The sequence below is a fragment of the Tamandua tetradactyla genome, chromosome 1, assembly GCF_023851605.1.
Source record: "Tamandua tetradactyla isolate mTamTet1 chromosome 1, mTamTet1.pri, whole genome shotgun sequence".
In the NCBI taxonomy this organism is placed as follows: domain Eukaryota; kingdom Metazoa; phylum Chordata; class Mammalia; order Pilosa; family Myrmecophagidae; genus Tamandua; species Tamandua tetradactyla.
Genome location: NC_135327.1, coordinates 101,458,149 through 101,464,943, shown reverse-complemented (window position 1 = coordinate 101,464,943; position 6,795 = coordinate 101,458,149). Strand labels below are relative to the sequence as shown.

General features: G+C 36.8%; 1 non-coding gene across 1 annotated transcript; it reads left to right on the top strand.

Moving 5' to 3' along the window:
• Positions 1-5,245: 5,245 nt before the first annotated feature.
• Positions 5,246-5,361, top strand: LOC143652443 (U5 spliceosomal RNA). Its single transcript, XR_013160670.1, has one exon. It is a non-coding gene; the product is annotated as a U5 spliceosomal RNA (small nuclear RNA).
• Positions 5,362-6,795: the final 1,434 nt, after the last annotated feature.

The following is a 6,795-nucleotide window of genomic DNA, read 5'->3' as shown; positions in this document are numbered from 1 at the left end:
GGGCTAAGGTAAATTAGTATACAGGATAAAGGATGATATTGTCTCTATTTTAGAATTTCACTTACTATAAGAGACCAAAGGAAGAGAGGTTTATTTTGTCCAAAACCTAAATTCTGTAGCACACAATCTAATTTAACCTGTCTGCTAGTTTGAACTGTTATGAAACCCAGAAAAGCCATGTTCTCTTAACCGTAATCCAATCTTGTGGGATTGGATTATTTCCATGGAGTTGTGGCCCCAACCATTCAACATGGGTCTTAACTCGTTTATTGGAGTTCTTAAAAGAGCTGACACAGAGAGCAGACAGACATTTGGAGATGGAGAAGGAAGCCCTTACCCCACCCCAACAGAAGTCAGAAGGACCCACAGGAGCTGAGAGAGCCATTCTGAAACCAATCCAGGAAAGATGGGCCAAGAGACGTCACCACAGGCCTTCCCATGTGACAGAGGAACCCACATGCTCTCTTTCCACCTCTTGTTGGTGCCTTAATTTGGACACTTTCCTGGTCTTAGAATTGTAATTGATATCTTAATATATCTTTATAAATCCCCTTCGTAAAAGCCAATCCAGTTTTAGTATGTGCATTTCGGCAGCTTTAGCAAACTGGAAAACCTGTCTGGCCAGTTCAATTAAACAACCTAAACACACAGAGTCTAGAATTGGGAATCTGCAGTTCTATATAATATGCATAATGTAACACCTGGATACATTCCAGAGTATGTTGGGCAGATAATTAAAAAGTATTGGTGAAGTCCTTTAAGGGCCTGGAGAAAAAATATGGAACTATTAAACTTTCCCACGTGTGAAATCCCTAACACTCTCTCAAGCATTAGGGACTCCCAAGTTAATAGGCCACTCCCCTGATCTTGATGCTTGCTCTTATGAAACTTATATCTGTAATGGAGAAGCTAAGCCTACCTGTAATATTGCCTAAGAGTTATTTTGAGAGGATCTCTTCTGTTGCTCAGATGTGGCCTCTCTCACTCTAAGCCCAACTCTGCAAGTAAAATCAGTACCCGCCCCCCCCAACATAAGACACGATATTCAGGGAGTAAACCTCTCTGGCAATGTAGGATATGATTCCCAGGGATGAGACTGGCCCTGGCACCATGGGATCAACAAGGCCTGCCTGACCAAAAGGGGGAAAAGAAATGTAACAAAATAAGGTATCAGTGCTAAGAGGTTTCAAATAGTTGAGAGCCTATTCTTGAGGATATTCTTATGCAAACTTCAGTGAGATATTGCCAATTACCATAGTATGGGAAACCCCACCCAACAGTATTCCTGTAAACCCTCCAGAATACCCAGGGCTCTATCTGAGACTCTGTAAAAGTTTTACTCACTAAGTTTATTTTTCAGAACCCTATAACCTTCAAATAAGCCCTGAAACCCAGAGTTATCTCTCTCTCCAAGAGCATCAACCAGTTGCATCCCCTTACCCCATAGTGTTGACACCACTTTTCAACATGAAGGAGTTGGAATGGCCATTGCCCAAATGTCCCTAATGAGTGGCAGAAGGATCAAAGGAGAACGAGGAGTACTATCAGAGAAGATAGGATTTAACAAGTGAGTATGAACCACTGAATCATTATATGGATATTTCTTTTTAGTCTCAGTGTCTTAGAGCAGCTAGAAGGAAACATCTGAAATGGTGGTACTGTAACCCACACCACATTTTTGAAATGTATTCTAAAACCACTTGTTATAACATACTTAGAAATTTATTGCTTTTTCGTATATATGTTATATTTCACAATGAAAAATGTTTTTAAAAATGCTTGGAGAAGCTTATGGTGCATTTGCTGGTCCCTCCTCTGCCCCTTTCCTGGAAACAGTGTGAAGTCAGTCTACACACCTATTGTGTGTCCCTGGCCTTGTTCTGGTAGGAGCAGAGTAACCCCAATGCATCTAGTGGGTGGGTAGGAGACTGTATGTTAATGTCAATCAATTCAATGGCAGCCTGAAAAGCTGAGCCAAGAAATATCTCTATGGCTTGCACTCCCAGAACTTACACTGCAGGAAGAATCAGCTTGTAGGTAGCTAAAACAGTGTAGGATACAATTAAGTCAAAGCAACCTTAGGCAAACAATTACCAGCCTAAGACATTAAAAAAACAAAACAAAACCAGAAGCCTGGGAAGTGTCTTTCCCATGAGGAATAGAAAGGACATTAGGATTCTCATAAATGGGTGAATTCTTAAGGTCAGGAGTGAGTACAAGTCCAGGACAAATGCAGGCTCAAAATAGACAGAGATGACTCTGACTTCACTTTTGCCCTAGGCTGATCTATTTGATAGGAGGGCTAAGCTCTGAAGGAGGGTACCAGCCAGTGTGGAGTTAAGTTGTAAAAACATTGAAAGATGTTTTGGGTGTTGATTGGTTTGCTTTTGCTAGCTACCAGCACTCAAGGAAATCTCTGTCATATCCCTAGCTGAGTACAAATATAAGGAACAAGCAATCGACGGACTAAGTCCCAGAGTTAACACATTAAAATATTAAAATTTAGAGTGTACAACAAAAGATTACAAGATAAAGAAACAAAAAATGATGACTTATCTAGAGAAACAAGATGAAAATTAAAAAACCATAAAAGAAGAAAACTGGACTTTGGATATATTATATAAAGGTTAAAAAAAAAAGATCCTCAATATGCTCAAGAAGATAATGGAAAACATGGAGAAATAACTAAAGGATATCAGGAAATTAATGAATGAACAGTATGAAAATCTCAATAAAGAGAAATTTTTAAAAGGAACTAAGCAGAACTACTGGTATTAAAGACCAGAATAACTGAAATGGAAAATTCCCTTGTGGGTTTCAAGATTAAAGCTGGCAGAAGAAAGAACCAGTGAACTGAAAGACAAGACAATTGAAATGATTCAGACTGAGAAGCAAGAAAAAAATCAATGAAAAAAGTGAACAGAGCCTAGGAGATCAAACATCAAGCATACCAATATATGCATTTACAGAAGTCTTAGAAGAAGAAGGAAATAGAAGGGCAGAAGGAATATTCAAAGAAAATAATGGCAGAAGACATCCCAAATTTATTAAAGAATATGAATATATTCATTCAAGAACCCAGCAAACCCCAAGCAGGATAAATGCACAGAAAACTATACCCAGACACACAATAGTCAAACTATTACATGCCAAGGACAAGAGTTCTGAAAGCTGCAAAAGAAAAGCCATGTGTTGTGTACAAGGAGGGCCAAATAAGATTAAATGCAGATTTCTCATCAGAAACCATGGAGGCAACTGGACAGTGGAACAACATATTTAAAGTGCTCAAAGAAAATAGTTGCCAACCAAGAACTTTATAGCCAGCAAGACTGGCTTCCAAAAATGAAGGAGAGTTTGTGATGTTCCCAGATAAACAAAAACTGAAGGAGTTCATTACCACTAGACTTGTCCTACAAGCAATTATAAAGGGAGTTCTTCAGACTGAAAGGAAAGGATACTAGACAGTGGACTGAAGCAGCATAAAGAAATAAAGATGTGGTAAAGGTAACCACATGGGTAATATAAATGCCAGTATGATTGCATGTATTTTTTTGGTATGTAACTCTACTTTTTACTTTCTACAGGTTTAAAAATTCAAATCTATAATATTAATAATAAATCTGTGGTTTTGGACATACAAAATATAAAGATATATTTTGTAACAAGTACAACAAAATAAGGACAGGACCAAGAGATATAGGAACAGTGTTTGTGCATGCTATTGAAGTCAAGCTGGTATAAAATCAAATATGACAGGGCAGTGCGACAGTGGCTCAGCAAGCAGAATTCTCACCTGTCATGCCAGAGACCCAAGTTCAATTCCCAGTGCCTGCCCATAAAAAAAAAAAAAAAATCAAATGTGACATACACTTAGGATGTTAATTTTAAGACCCATAGTAACCCAAAAAGAAAATTTCGGAGAACTATATACAGAAGGAAATGAGAAGGGACTCAAAATGGTACACTACAAAACTAAAATGAATATGAAAGTAGGCATTAACAGAGGAATAGAAAGACAAAAAAAATATGATTTATCAAGATAAAATAACTAAATAGCAGAAAAAGTTCTGCATTATTATATTTACTTAAAAAGTAAATGGATTAAACTCTCTAGAGTTTGACAGAATGGATTTTAAAAGCATGAACCAACTATATACTGTTTACAACAGACTTATTTTAAATTCAGACACAAGTATGTTGAAAATGGAAATATGGAAAAATTTTTACCATGCAAATAGTGACCAAAAGAGGGCTAGGGTAGATATGCTAATACATAGGATAGACTTTAAGTAAAAAACTGTTATGAGGGACAAGGAAGTCACTACATACTGATAAAAGTGTCACTTCAACAAGAAGGCATAATAATATAAATATATATGTAGCTAATAGCAGAGCTCCAAAATATATGAAGCTAACACTGAAAGATTTGAAGGGAGAAACAGATGATTTCATACTAATAGGAGGAAACCTATACACCACTTTCAAAAAATGGAGAGAACATCTAGACAGAAATAGAAGACTTGAACAATACTATAAACCAACTAGACCTAACAAATGTGTATAAAACACTTCATCTAACAATAGAAGAATACATATTCTTCTTAAGTGTGCTTGGGTCATTTTCTTGGATAGACCATATAATAGGTCAAAAACATGTCTCAGTATATTTAAAGATGTTGAAATCAGACGATGTTTCTTCTCCAACCATTATATATAATGTAAATGTTAGGATATTTATCATATGAATTGGCTCATTTGACCATGTGGTTTGGCAAGCCTGAATTCCAGACTGTAAGTTAGGAACTCCAGGGAAAGTTTCAGTGAATTCCCCAGGAAAAGCTGGCTGGTTGAAGCAGAGCTAGAAATTCTTATGACTGCTGAATTCATCAGTTTTCTCTTTAATGACTTTAGATGATTGGATGAGACTTTTATCACTGCTGAAGGCAATCTCTTTTGCTAATTGAAGATGCAATATGCCTAGATGCAATCACCTGACTAATGATTAAATCCATGAAATACCCTTGCGGTAACAATTAGGCCAGCACTTGCTTGACCAAACAACTAGACACCATAACCTAGCCAAGCTGGGTGAAGCACATGAAACTAACCACCACAGTTCAGTGGTGTGTATGATAATAAATAACAAAAAACCACCTAAATGCTCAACAAAAGGTGAATGTTGAAGTAAACTATTATAAATTCATATAACGGAATACTGTGTGACCATTAAAAATATTTAGGAAGAATACTCTGGTTTCTCTTCAGATTGCATAAATCTTTCGCCCTTTACTGAAGATTTCTGTGGAGAGAAAGAAGCATCACTTCTTAACTAGTTTTTTGAGGCCATGCTTTTGCTGGGCTTAATAAAGCGTTTTAAATAAAATAAATATTTGGGAAGAACTCATAATAATATGACATATATGAATCACCATGTTCAGTAGAAAAAATATCAGATACAAACTGTCAAGTGAGAAAGAGAAAATACATCACATATAATATCATCTCAATTAGTTAAAAAAATACGTAGCAAAATTACCGGAAAGAGGTATACTAAAGTATTAACTGTCGCTGCATAGGTGGTAATATGGATTATTTGTTTTATTCTTCAGCATGTCTCAGATATTCAAACCAGCCCTTTGCCTTGGTTTCTAAGGTCTTGACCACCTTATCAAAATCTGTACTGGGTTATGTGACCCAGTGAGTTGGTGTGACACGTTAGAATTCAATTCATATGAATGCTGCACCCTGTATTATTCACACGCTTTTAAAATGATCTAACTACTAGATTGACAGCCGACGTCATTTTGCAAGGAAAAGTTAGCAAGCCGTCTACCAACTGGGGTTGTTCAGTTATTATTCATGGCCTGTTTGTTGAATTTGATCATGACCCAACAGAGGAATCACTGTCTACATTTTATCAGAAGCAACCATGCAATTAAGTCAATTCAAGCTCAAAGTCAGTCAATTCAATGAGACAAATGAGATTTAAAAAAAAAGCCAGTTGGCATCACATGAAACAAAATTGATTGATTGACTGAATTTCTAAGTTTTCAAATGATTTGCATAGTGTTCTGAACACTGCAACCTGAAGCCATTTTGCTTAAAATGCAGCCTGTTTCCATCTATGCTATATCACCAGACAAAATAATAATGTAACAAATAACCTGCCATAATTTTTAAACTACCACTGTTTCCATTTCGGTTCACACCTACCCAAGACATAGCCTGAATGGACTGCAGGAACAGAATTAGGGAGATGCCTCCAGCTTCAGGTCAGAGCAAAACTCTTCAGAAAAGTATTTCTGACATGACTGCTAGAGAAATAGCAAAAAGGGTAGATTTGACAAAAGCTACTCTGCTGAAATCAGCCACAATTCCAAGAGCTACTTCCTAATATATATTTGCAAATGGCTATTAAATCCCTTAATGACTACAACAGTTTCCTCGGAATTCCAGAGATTGCTGTGTTGATATTGTTGTTTTTCCTCCTTTTAACCTCTGTGCCTATGTATACTCATTAGGATAAAAATATCTGTACATTAAGCCCTGTTTAAGAAAGAGGGCACAGCACCAACCCAATGTGGAAGTCAAGTACTGCTCTGGAGGTGAGTAAATCCAGGGTCTAGTCTTACCCCTTCAGTTTACAATAGGACCTTGGACAAGTCACACAACTTCTTTGGCCTCTTGTGCACTGCATGAAAAAATGTAGAGTTTTGAGAGCCATATTTCAACAGTATGTTAAACCAGAGAGCCTGAAATCTTTCCCTCTACATCATTTTTAAAATATAAACCAAA